The sequence below is a fragment of the Vulpes lagopus genome, chromosome X, assembly GCF_018345385.1.
Source record: "Vulpes lagopus strain Blue_001 chromosome X, ASM1834538v1, whole genome shotgun sequence".
Taxonomy (NCBI): Eukaryota; Metazoa; Chordata; class Mammalia; order Carnivora; family Canidae; genus Vulpes; species Vulpes lagopus.
This window is the reverse complement of record NC_054848.1, coordinates 66,500,837-66,514,665: the sequence shown is the minus strand read 5'-3', so window position 1 is coordinate 66,514,665 and position 13,829 is coordinate 66,500,837. Positions and strand designations below refer to the sequence as shown.

The 13,829-nt window shown below is 36.2% G+C and overlaps 1 protein-coding gene and 1 pseudogene across 6 annotated transcripts in view; both read left to right on the top strand.

Annotated features, from left to right (window-relative positions):
* The window catches only part of CHM (CHM Rab escort protein), a 248,577-nt gene that overhangs the window by 132,755 nt on the left and 101,993 nt on the right, over positions 1 to 13,829 (top strand). The window lies entirely within an intron of this gene.
* On the top strand, positions 6,526 to 8,054 carry LOC121482994 (annotated as a pseudogene).

The following is a 13,829-nucleotide window of genomic DNA, read 5'->3' as shown; positions in this document are numbered from 1 at the left end:
ACTCGATCACGGGTCTCCAGGATCACACCCCAGGCCGAAGGCAGCGACACACTGCTGGGCCACCGGGGCTACCCTGAGCACCAAATATTTTATAGAAGTATTGAATCACTATATTGTACATTTGAAACTAAAATTACATTGTATATTAACTGGAATTTAAATAAAAACTTAAAAAATGCATCTCTTAGTGACATGGCTATTTAAAAATATGGTTCATGTATCTTGGAAGAATATAATTTATGGCTAGAACAAAGACTTGCTTTTTTTAAATTGCAGTGTTGTTTTTTTCCTTGAAGCTTTTAATTCAGCTCAGGGTTTATTTGTGCTGTGTGTGTGTGTTTGGGGTTAAGGAGTTTCTTGTAGACTTTTATTTCTTTCAATCTCAGCAATGCATTAAAAATAGATTTAAATGTAAAAAGTCATTTTTACAAGAGATCCCTTCACAGTATCCAGTCCATTATACTGCTGGAAGTAGATATTCTCCAGTCCACATTTCTTAACCATGCGGAGGGGAGAATGTTATAAATTTGAAAGTTGTTTAATTCTAAATATTATAGGTCTGTGGATTTTCAGACAAACTCTTCCTCCTCCAGTTACTTGCCAAAGTAGGCATGAATAGTGAGTGTCATTTCCCACAGGTCCAGAGGTCCTCCTATCAATTTAAATCAAGAGGGAGGTTTGTGGTTTTCTTAATCATTCTTTTCCTTTTCCTGTGGCATTGCCTGATTCAAAAGTAGCCATGCTGTTTTCTCTTGTGTTGCCACTTGCTCCTCAGGCCTACAGAGCTTTTAGTAAGGAATAAGGACAGAATGAATGGATCACTGGGGACGGACCAGAAGCTCACTAGTTTCCTTACCATTTTTTGAAAATGACAGTTTTAACCTCATTCCTATTTTTCCACTAAACTCCTTTATTTCCTTTCCTAATTCATATCATATTTACATCTTGTAAATACTATTTGGTGTTTATTTGTTTTTTAAGGGAAAAGACACTGAAAAGTTTTGTTTGTCCTGTATGATTACAAAATTTCAAAATGAGACCTTATATATGTTGAGTCCTAGATAAAGAAGACATTTTTCCCTCTTTTTTTTTAAGATTTATTTGAGAGAGAGCACAAGCAAAAACAGGGGGGAGGGGCTGAGGAAGACAGAGAGAGAAGCCTACTCTGCGTTGAGTACTGAGCTGGGGCTCAATCTCAGCCTTGAAGTCGTGACCTGAGTCAAAAATCAAGTCAGACACTCAACCAACTGAGCCACCCCGGCACCCCATATCCTTTTTTAAGGCTGGGTTTTTATCAGCCTTCTGTATTTTTTTTATCCTCTGTAGAGGGTATCTCAGAATTTTGTGTATTATACAGATTTAATGTTTATTATAAAAATTATACCTCACTCTCTGCAGTTTGAACTGATACTTTTAGAAGATTATATAATTAAATATATATACATATAGATAGTTGATTAAAAACAAAAACTCTTTCCATTGTTTTTGAAGTAGTATATCAAACTTTTGGGTGGTTCTTTGGTAATTATAATAAACCTGAGGTCTGTAATGTATATAAAATATATGCACACTTAAACACACTCATGTATGTGAATTATAATAAAAATGCATTATCCTAGGGATCGTAACTTAATTTTATATTTGATTCCTTGCATCATAGTTGATAATTTAATATAAATGTTATTTTGTTTATATCCTAAAGTAGTAACACTACTACCATCTATACATCATAGCCTACACTTTTTATCACCAGGTTATCAGAATTAGGTGTCACCTGTTCTGTGATTTCTAACCACCATTCTATATTCTCTTTTAATATAAGCCTAAGCATTTCTCAGCCAGTTACAGTGAGTACTCATCAAGGCTACTGTTATAAATGGCATGCATGCATATTTATGTGAAGATTCAAAGACATTTGTAAGTCATATCCTTGCATTCTAAATGAATTCTGCATAAACAATATAAAACAGGTTAACCACTGGAGATAACTTCATGAATAAACACTCTTTGAGTTTTTTATCCATTTAAATAAGTAAATTTTTTTTAAAGATTTATTTATTTGAGAGAGAGCGAGTGAAAATGAGCAAGCATGGAGAGGGGCAGAAGGGGACAAGCTGACTCTCCACTCAGCAGGGAGCCAGGCTTTGGGCTCCATCCCAGGACCCTGAGATCATGAACTGAGCTGAAATTAAGAGTCAGATGCTTAACCCATTGAGCCACCCAGGCACCCGACAATTTTTAAACATTTTCTGAAAAAATTAAAAGGAGATAGTTAATAAAAATATTGTTATTTTGAGGGATTTTAAAAAATACTTGTGGTATTTTTCAGCTTTTAACAACTTGTAATTTGCTATGATTTCTTCTTACTGTCAATACATAGTCACTTTCTAAAAGCAGGCGAGAATAAGGGCCATTCTGTTTTTTTTTTCTTTAAAGATTTTACTTATTCACGAGAGACACAGAGAGAGAGTCAGAGACATAGGCAGAGAGAGAAGCAGGCCCCATGCAAGGAAGCCCGATGTGGGACTGGATCCTGGGACTCCAGGATCATGCCCTGGTCCGAATGCAGACGTTCAACCACTGAGCCACCCAGGCGTCCCAGTAAGGGCCATTATTACAGTATTCTTAGAAATATGTTCCAATTCTGTGCCCAGTAAGAAATACTAGTTTAGATGAATAAATTCTTTCAACTTCCCACATTTTACCTAATAGTTAAAGGTAAAATAAGAAAACATCGCAGCAAAAAAATTTCCCCTTCACCCCTACAATTTGTAAGTGTATGTTTGATAAACACTAATGCAGATAAACCCAGTAGCAGGTTTTAAATGTTTTGAAGGCTAGTTAGCATTCCTGTGTTTCATGCTCCCAACCCCATTGGTTCCTCCCCCCAGTGTCATAGGTAGAACTCCATGATACACCTAAAAATGTCAGTGTGGAAACTGGACCTATATTTAATTGGTAGATTTGACCAGTCCAAATTGTTATGTATAAAGTTTGATTATTGAATTGAGCCTTAAATATTTGAAATTAAATGTTAAAAATTTCTCAGAGTAAATTCAACAGAAGCATTAATAAAATGAACATTGAGTGCATAAATCTTATGGTTAAGTAAGAAATATTCTCATTGTAGATCACTACACACTATTGTTTTGCAACACTGCAGCTAAGAAGAGCTACAGTGAGATACGGTGTGCCAAAGTTTCTTAATCTAGGATCCAGGAGTCCTTTGAATTTATATATGATATTATATGTGTGTCTTTAGGAAAGGAATTCATAGTTTCTTCAGATTTTCTTAGTCGTCCATGACCTAAAAAACAAGGATTGAGAATTATTGTTATGAATTTTCAACAAAACATTATTTTTTGCTCAGGTAATCATTCCTTAAGAGCTTATGAAAGAAGTCCTAAAGAGTTTATAACAGAGGTGCTTCTGGAGTATAAAGATGGGAGAGGGATGGGAAAGCTAGGAAAATGTTGCTATTGGAACATAATTTACAGGCACCTCTTTAGATAGATGCAAGCAGATATTTATGCTCTAGTGTTGTGAAGAAGTAGTTAAGTACAGCAAAATGAGCAAGTGGGTAATCCTGGTTCTGCCATTTACTAGCTGTATATTCTTGGGCCAGTAAATTAACCTTTCTGCTCCAGTCTCCTCATTTTTTTATGGGAATAATAGTGGCTACCTCATAGGTTGTAAGGATAAAAATTAATTAACATCTAGAAAGCGGTTAAAACATTGATTGCTTTAGTGTACTACATAAGCGTTAGCTGTTATTACTCCTAGTATGATTATTATAATTGTTGTTGCTGCTGCTGTTGTAGAATGCCATCAGGGTAAGTATGAGGCTGAATCAGGGACTGAGCCAGATTTAATATTCTAATATAGTAGGTTGGCAAATTTTTTTTGTAAAGGGTCAGATAGTAAATAGTTTTGGCTTTGTAAGACCTGCGGTCTCCATTGAAACTATTTGTAGTCATAGGCAGTATGTAAAAGGATGGACATTGCTGTGTTCTAGAAACTTTATTTACAGAGTAGGTGGCAGGTTTTCTGACCCCAGTTTAATCCATTCAATAGTCTTTTGTCTATAAAATATAATAATAATATTTATATTTCTGATTCATGAGAGACACACACAGAGAGAGAGAGGCAGAGACACAGGCAGAGGGAAAAGCAGGCTCCATGCAGGGAGCCTGGTGCTAAAGGCGGTGCTAAACCACTGAGCCACTTGGGTTGCCCCAATAATAGTATTTTTTAAAAACTCTGGTATTAGGGAGTATTACAAGATTGCCTCAATGTAATGTCTGGTGTATATTAGTCATTCATTAAGTATATGATGGATAAATTAATGAATAGTAGGTATTTATGAGTTGCTGCAAAAACAAAAAAAACAAAAAAAACAAAAAAAAAAAAACGTGTGTCAAAGAAGTAGTAGAGCAGTGTTTTCAAGTTTTCACCTGTGTCAGAATTTAACCTCATTACTGGGCCCCATTCCCGGAGTTTCTGACTTTTAGATCTGGTGGGAAGCCTGAAAATTTGCATTTCTAATGAGTTTCCAAGTGTTGCTGGTTGTCTAGGGAACACAGCTGAAGAGTAAGTAACCAGGGTAACTTGGTTACCTCTCTGGGCCCAATTCTGATCATGAAGAAAAGGATTTAGAGTGACAGAAAAGTCGTGAAGAAGCATCTATGTCATTTGTTGTAAATTTGATTATTTTCCTTTTTTCCCATTTAATTCAACAGCTATTTTTTAAAGCATCCATTTTCTTCAGAGTACTCTCCCAGGTGTAGTAGATACATATGAAAAAGAATATGTCATAGACTTTGATGTTAATGTCAAGAGTGTTACTCTAGTTGAGGAAAGAAAATGCACACTTAAGAACCAAGTACAGAATAAGAAAATATATTTCATCAGGTTCCAGAATATGTAATGTAGGTATGAATGACATCAGTATTCAGAAATGATCAGTTTAAAGAGATAAGAGACAATTTAATCAAGGCACACAAGAGGATACTTTGATGGAGTTACAGAATCTCAGACTGCTCAGTTAACCTATTCATTTCCAGAAAAGAGCAAGAAAACTGGGTTCTATCTGAGCCAAGTTACCATCAGTAAGTGGGCTGTCCTGTACATAATAGGATGTTTAACGGCAGGGAGACTTCATAGTCTTGGTATTTGGAATGAATGTTTTTATAATTACTGAAACATATATTATAGACTCTTCAGTTTATACAAACAAGATATGGTATTTAGAATTTAATTATGTAATTAAATTTTCTTATACTATGTCTATTGATAGATATATTTGCTATATATAAAATATAGTCCTCTCTATGTCTCCTATAGTTTATTGTGTATAGCCTTTTACAAAATGAGTATGCCATAATTTTTTCCTTACTACTGAATTTGGTATATTTTACTCATATGTAGTTAATTGCTTCAATAGTACTGCTTGGATCTTTGTCACATAGTAGGTGCTTAATAAATTACTTATTTAAAAAATCAAATTAGAACTTACATGGAAAGAAATTAAATATTGCAGGACAGAAACTATTCTTTTTTCATGTACTAGAGAAATGATTTGTAAAAAAGAACTCTGTGTTGGAGCTGAAATTACTATAGCTTTTAACCATTCCTCTTCCTTATTTTTCTCTATCCCTTCTTGCCTCAACCTCCCCTCTTAGTTCTCCCCTCTCCCCAAATTAGGCAGTAGGTTCTCACTTGCTCAATATAATGAAATTGAATAAAAGTTTTGTCCAAAAAGTGTCATTTCCATGTGGTAAAACTTGACTGATTTTAATATCACCAAGTCAGAATATGTTTTTACTTTGTACTCTGTTTGTAAAATGTTTGCTAAACAAATGAATAACATAAACAGGAAAGTATATGTAGCCTATTCAGGAAACCAAACTAATTGCAGCTGTTTGTAAATGACTCCTGCAGGCTTTAATTCATGCACACTTGAAAGTCATAAACCTGTCATTTATGATTTACACCTACACTAGTATTCCTGCATTATTTCATACAAATGCACATGTATTTGTAAACAGCCATTATCTTTCAACTTTTTTGCTTTCCCATGTGGAGTTCTAAAAGTTTTTTATTTAAATTTTAGTTAACATAGAGTGCAATATTGGTTTCACAAGTAGAATTCAGTGATTCATCACTTACATACAAAACCCAGTGCTCATCACAAGTGCCCTCTTTAATATCCATCACCCATCTAGCCCATCCTCCATCCACCTCCATCGTCCCTGTTTGTTCTCTATTGTTAAGAGTCTCTTGTAGTTTGTTTCCCTCTGCCCCCGCCCCTATCTGGAATTTTTAAAAGAAAAATGGGATTCACAGTATGGCTATTTTTCTTTTGACTGTATTAGAATTTGAAAATACTCATTCTTGAGTCTACAGTCTTTTTTTTTTTTTTTTTTTTTTTTTTTTTTTTTGAGTCTACAGTCTTAATCATGGTCCTATATGCATACACCCATATTCTTCAGGTACATTTAAAAATAGAAGGAATGAGCTCTAAGTTTTTGAGTAATGCACATTTATTGAATTAACAATTAATCTTGATCCTAATTTATGTTTTAATGTATCCTGAGAGGTAGCATGGTATAGTTGTTAAGAGTAGAGACCCTTGAAAAGAGAAATGAGGCCAGAGCTGCGGGCGCTTTTTCTGCCTGCAGTGTCTCAGATTCATTCTTAAGGAACTGAGAACTTAATCTTCCAAAATGTCAAAAAGACCATTTTATGCCCCAACTCCCACCCCAGCTCCTACAACAAGCACACCAGGGTTTGTGGGATACAATCCATACAGTCATCTCGCCTACAACAGCTACAGGCTGGGAGAGAACCCGGGCACCAACAGCCAGGTCACAGCATCCTCTGGTATTACAATTCCAAAACCCCCAAAGCCACTGGATAAGCCACTCATGCCCTACATGAGGTACGGCGGAAAGGTCTGGGACCAAGTAAAAGCTTCCAATGCTGACCTAAAGTTGTGGGAGATTGGCAAGATTATTGGTGGCATGTGGTGAGATCTCACTGATGAAGAAAAACAATATTCAAATGAATATGAAGCAGAAAAGACAGAGTACAATGAATCTATGAAGGCCTATCATAATTCCCACACATACCTTGCTTACATAAATCCAAAAAGTCATGCAGAAGCTGCTTTAGAGAAAGAAAGCCGGTAGAGGCAGTCTCGCATGGAGACAGGAGAACCTTACATGAGCATTCAACCTGCTGAAGATCCAGAGGATTATGATGATGGCTTTTCAATGAAACATACAGCCACCACCTCATCAGTGAAATCCTTAGAGTGTAGTTCCAGACGTTCGGTCAGTTGTCACAACAGCTAGAATGCAGGTCCTCAAACAACAGGTCCAGTCCTTAATGTTTCATCAGCATAACCTAGAAGCCGAACTTCCTCAGATAGAGGGGTGACACCAGAAGAAGAAGTTCCTGGAAAGAAAAGATTCATTTAACAGTGAACTTGAAAGGTTGTGTGGTTTGATATTATAAGTGAATATGGAAAAGATTACCACTGAAATTGCACAGGCAGAAGAACAGGCTTGCAAAGGCAAGAGGAAAGGGAGAAAGAGGTGGCAGACCAAGCTGAACGTAGTCAGAGCAGCATGGTTCCTGAGGAAGAGGCCCCTGCTAGTAAGAACCAGGAGAAGAAAGACGATGAAAGCATCCCTATGAAGACCGAGAAGAAAGACGCACATTGAAGAAGCAATGGAAAGCCAACAGAACGGTGAAGAAGGCACGTCTACTCCTGAGAACAAGGAGAGCAGGCAGGTGGGGGTGGGCAGTATGGTTGAAAAAGGAAGAGACCAGTGATAGTAACACTGGCTCAGAGAGCAACAGTGCAACAGTGGAGGAGCCACTGACAGACCCCACGCCAGAAAATGAGAAGAAAGAATAAATGTTGCTTTGTTTTATGTGTTCTAAATACCTTTTTAAATGGAAAAAAAAAATGTTTTTTTGAGTTTAAAAAAGAGGAGTAGAGACTCTTTTACCAGACTTTTGGTTTGAATCCTGGCTCTTCCACTTACTTACTGGATAAAAAAAAAAAAAAAAAAAGGGAATAACAGTAATATCTACCTCTTAGAGTTTTTATGAGTTTAAAGAAAATTATACTGTACCAGTACAATTTGTGCCAGTACCTGGCACAAATAAGCATAGCATGACTCTTATATAAAGTAAAATAACTTCCAAATTGTGTTAATTTTCCTGTGCATATATGAATTCACATCCTTTGGTATAGTGGAGTGGTCCCAAATGCCTCATAGGTTGAGATCCAGACTTCTGACTGTAGTGTTTCCACCTTCCATGATGTTTTCTAAATCAGAACTTTACTGTCAGTCTGTAGTCTTCTCACAGAGGTGGATGTACCAGGATTAGAGCTGCTACTGTCTAAAATCTATTGCAGTGTACCTATTCCTCTCCCTGGAATTAGTTTTCTTGTTTCCCGCTTATTTTGTGAGATTAAATATATTTCTTTCAACAAGCAAATACAGATGAAAACCAGCATTAATTTTCATTGTACCCCTAAAGTAGAAATAAAAACCACTATGAAGGGATGTTCGGGTGGCTCAGCAGTTGAGCATCTGCCTTTGGCTCAGGTCATGATCCTGGGGTCCCGGATCGAATCCCACATCAGGCTCCCTGAAGGGAGTCTGCTTCCCCCTCTGCCTGTGTCTCTGCTTCTCTCTTTCTGTGTCTGTCATGAATAAATAAGTAAAATCTAAAACCCACTATGGAGTGTTTTTCTAGGATATGAATATTTTAATGCTCAAAATGGGCTCTTAAGGCCAGCAAACTAAGGCATTGTCTGTATGGTACAGATAAATCAAGTATGAATCAGAATTTGGTTGTCTTTTTCTACATTTTAACTTAAATACTCTGGCCATATGAGACTGTTCTATTTATCTCCAGTACAGTCTTTTTCTACATTTTAACTTAAATACTCTGGCCATATGAGACTGTTCTATTTATCTCCAGTACAGTTTGTTTTATATTACATATATAATAGTGCCAAAATTGACATGAGAAAAGAGATACTGCTTCATAGAAGAGATACTGCTTCTGAATAGTTGCTGTGGAGAAAAGAATTCTCTTTAGAATGTGAACTTTGGAACTGGTACTTTTAAGACCCCAATAAGCATGTTGATTTTTTTTTCCACACTGATGCTTATCGATGTTCAGTCAGTTGAACAGGCTAAATGTTTCTACTTGTAATCGTTCCTATGGAGATGGGCTTAGCCACAGAAATATACTAATAGAATTGTTCTGACCAAGTCAGAAAAGTTTTTAAAATACCCTCATATTTGATCTATAATTAGACTAAGAAAATTAGTCTAGGGATCCCTGGGTGGCGCAGTGGTTTGGCGCCTGCCTTTGGCCCAGGGCGCGATCCTGGAGACCCGGGATCGAATCCCATGTCGGGCTCCCGGTGCATGGAGCCTGCTTCTCTCTCTGCCTCTCTCTGTCTCTCTCTCTCTCTCTCTCTCTCTCTGTGACTATCATGAATAAATGAAAAATTAAAAAAAAAATTAAAAAAAAAAGAAAATTAGTCTAAATTTGCAGATTAAATTTAAGCTTCTATGCATTTGGTTCCTCCTGAAAGAGAGTAAACCAAGGATAAAATTTCTCACATTTTCTCTAGGGGCACAAAGCTAAGTTTGCAAACTTACATGAGTTTAATTCCTTAATGTCAGTTTGCAGTATGTAGTTAAATGTTGCAATGGTATGAGAAAACATCCTGCTTGTCTATGGGAAATAAAAGCAAGTTAGCAAGAAGGGGGACATCAAAGACAACAGAGCACAAAAATATTGTGAAAAGTTGGTGAGCAGCTGTGAAGTTCTCTGTTACAGGATGCCCTCTTGTGTTTTTTTAGGAATAGCATATTTAGACAATCGGCAGTTCACAACCCTTTTCTGTGTCAGCATACATGATGGATGTATTTGCATCTCTGACCCATTCCCAGGGATATACCCCGCATTCTTGGGGGCTTTGGCATAGATAAGAGAGGCTGCAGGCTCCACATAGTAAGCACTGTAACACTGCCTTTTATTTTTCTCCCACAGACTTAGGGAGCACTCTCTCACCACATACCAAGGTTGAGAACCATTGTTTTATTAAACTAAGCATGAAATTCATACTAGATCTGGAATTCCTCTAGAAGTGATGGCTATTATCAGTCTTGTTAAATGGAGATTGGCTTATTTTTTGTTTCTTTGTGATTTAAAGAAAAAGGAAATTGTCTTTTTTTATTTTTAAAGATTTGTTTATGTGAGAGAAAGATTGAGCACAGCCACTCTTCACCCCACAGGGGCAAAGGTAGAGAGAAATCCAAGCAGAGTATGGAGCCCAACACAGAGCTTGATTTCAAAATCCTGAGATCACAACCTGAGCTGAAACCAAGAATTGGAATCTCAACCCACTGCTCCACCAAGGAGCTTGGCAAAACATAATTTTAGATATCTTGTTTGGAAGAAAAAACAGCGTCTAAGATATATGAGCTCTAGCTCTCTATGGTTCTAGGTTTTTATGTATTTTTAAGAGACTCTTAACCATAGAGAACAAACTGAGGGTTGATGGAGGTAGGTGAGGGATGGGCTAAATAAGTAGTGAATATTAAAGAGGGCATTTGTAATGAGCACTGGGTGTTAAATCTAAGTGATGAATCACTAAATTCTACATCTGAAACCGATTTTACCATATATGTTAACTAGAACTTAAAAACTTGAAATAAAGTATTTTCAGCAATGCATATATTAAACATAGGATTCTGTTTACTCTTCCTATTTTCTTAACTAGGTATTGTACACTTCCTGGTTATAGGTTGTAGCAAGTTGACGTTTATTATTTTTTTCTTGAAATAATTTTTCTTTTTTTTCTGCTTACCAAAATAATCCATGCTTATGTTAAGAAATTTAGATAATATGAAGGTATAAAGAACATAAAAAGTAAAATGATGATGATTTTTACCGGAATTACTTTCATTTTGATTTGATTTTAAAATGACTTTTGTGTGGGGCACCTGGGTGACTCAGTTAAGTGTCTGCTTTTGGCTCACATCATGATCCCATGATCCCTGAAATGGAGCTCTGCATTGAGCTCCCTGCTCAGCTGGGAGTCAGCTTCTCCTTCTCCCTCTGCCCCTTCCCTCCCCACGCTCGCTCACTCTCTCATTCTTTCAAATAAATAATCTTTAAAAAAAATTAAAAATGGCTTCTGTAAGATTCTTCATGTTTACTTTGACAATAACATTATTAGTATCCCAGCATTACTTAGTGCATAGTGTCAACACTACTTTAATGCCAGAAAACTAAATTCCTTCAGATTGTTCAATATGGTAAGAATCATTTTGTAAATAAATTTGTTGTTTTCTAAGTTTGAAAATTCCAAAGCTTTCTTTTTCCCTACTATGGCTTCTGGTATTATAAACACGTTTTTGCCTTTTTCAGTATTTACACAATTTATTGACAGAGGAAGAAAGCAATCCTTCTACAAATAACTTGATAAAAGCCTGAATTTCCCATGAAAGGAAAAGTAACAAGAGTTAATAAACTCATATATAACTCATATACTGAGGAAATTAAGTTATGAGAAAGGATTATACTTGTTTTGGGTTTTTTTTTTTTAAGTATTATCACAAAGATTCTGTGAGGACTGTAAAGAGTATATTTCAGAGGTCAAGCCATCAAAGTTAAAGAATTTTTTCAGATGTAGGAATAGTATAGAGAACAGTTCAACATTTATATGTTTGTGTACTACTTTTTACAAGAGTAAAGAACACTATTATGATTTTGTGCTGGAAACTAGAAATTAAACTGAAATCAACTTATTCTACATTAGAGATTTTTTTTAAAAAAAAGAGAGGAACAGAGATAGCAAGATAGAGCACGAGCAGGGGAGGAGAGGGAGAAACAGGCTTCCCACTGAGTAGGGAGCCTGATTTGGGGCTCCATCTTAGGACCCTGGGATTGTGACCTGAGCGGAAGGCAGACACTTAACTGACTGAGCCACCCTGTCTTGCAAATATGTACTCTTGATCACAATCACAAAAGGAACCTAGTAAGAGTGTTCATTGTGTTTGTTACCACCAATATATTTGCCACTTTTATACATTCTTTGGCAGCCATATGTATTTTGTCTAAGCACACAGGCACTCATACACACATGCTCACTCGGCATGTTAGGTATGGGTAATAGTACTGAATTTTTTACCAAAAACTTAAAACTAATACCATTTTCTTACATGAAATATTAGGGGAGCATTGGCTATAAACTTGGGCTTTCTATTTTATCATATGCAAATTTAGAATAAAAATTAGAATTTGTTGAAAAATACATAGATACAGAAAATGCTTTATACTAGCTCTTCTGTAGGTGCGAAATGTACAATGTTGAAAACAAAGTCTCTGGTTGGGAGGAGTTGAAGAGTATTGGACAGAGAGCAGAAAGATAAGATTTAAGAGAATGATATGTCTTATGAAAAAAAAGAAGATAGGGTGATATGGCAGGAAGTTACCATAGGCAGTAGGGAGGTTTCCCTTTACATGCTGTGATGGTCAGGGAAGGCCATTTAGGAGGATGATATTTGAGTGTAGTGGCACCAAAATATGATGGTATGGCATAAGCCTCTGGAGATTTGAAGGAAGAGTTTTCTAGGCAACTGGAACTGTGACAGATATCTAAGGTGGGGTCTTTTGAGGTAACAAAAAGATTAATATGGCCAGGACAGAGTGAGCAAGGTAATCAGGAGTGGGGTTTGTGACAATATATCCGTTGAGGCCATTGGTGAGCATACAAATCATTGCCACCTGCTTCTTTACAGCATTGTTATGCCCCAGTAATTTCTTACATAACAAGCTTTCTAGCTTTTGAAATATGATTTCCTGTTTGAGGATTAGTATTTTACTTCTTTTTTTTTTTTTTTTTTTTATTTATTTATGATAGTCACAGAGAGAGAGAGAGAGAGGCGCAGAGACACAGGCAGAGGGAGAAGCAGGCTCCATGCACCGGGAGCCCGATGTGGGATTCGATCCCGGGTCTCCAGGATCGCGCCCTGGGCCAAAGGCAGGCGCCAAACCGCTGCGCCACCCAGGGATCCCTAGTATTTTACTTCTGTGGGAAAATACACATCATTTTTAATTTCCTTTATTTGTTTGATATAGTTGTATGATTCAACAGCTTTGATAATAGGACTCCACCTGAAGGTCTAGAGGCCTTTTAAAAAATAAAATATTAAATTTAGGGCACATAATGTTCTATGTGTAAAAATAGATTAAATGAGAATAATATATTAAAGTGAGTCTTTTTTATTTTTCCTCTGATCTCCCTCCAAAGCTGTTAGGGCCCTATGCCTAGTATTTATCTTAAGAGGCAGAGGTCTCTTACTACCTTTAGGAGGAACTTTGGTTAAGACAGAGACCTACCGTTAATTTTTCATATACAGAATCCCACATACATAATTTTAGAAGTGAAAATATTGCTGTATATTTTACATTCATGAATTTGTAGAATATTTTCAAAGATTCTTAGTTTTCAGTTTCTAAAGCATTAATACAGTTCAGTTTTTATTCTTGTAATTTCAAATTTAAATGAATACATATAAAATAGTTCTTCCATTTTGAAAATACAGGAATTAGATGAAGACACTTTCTGCTTTGTTGGATTTGCCTTGAGAACATTACATCTACACAATATATTTCTCTCATAGCAACAGACATGGTAACCCTGAAGTCTGTTTTATTTCTTGTTACATTACTTTTTAATTAAATAAAACAACTAGTTGAAGGCAATTACTTTCTCTGAAATG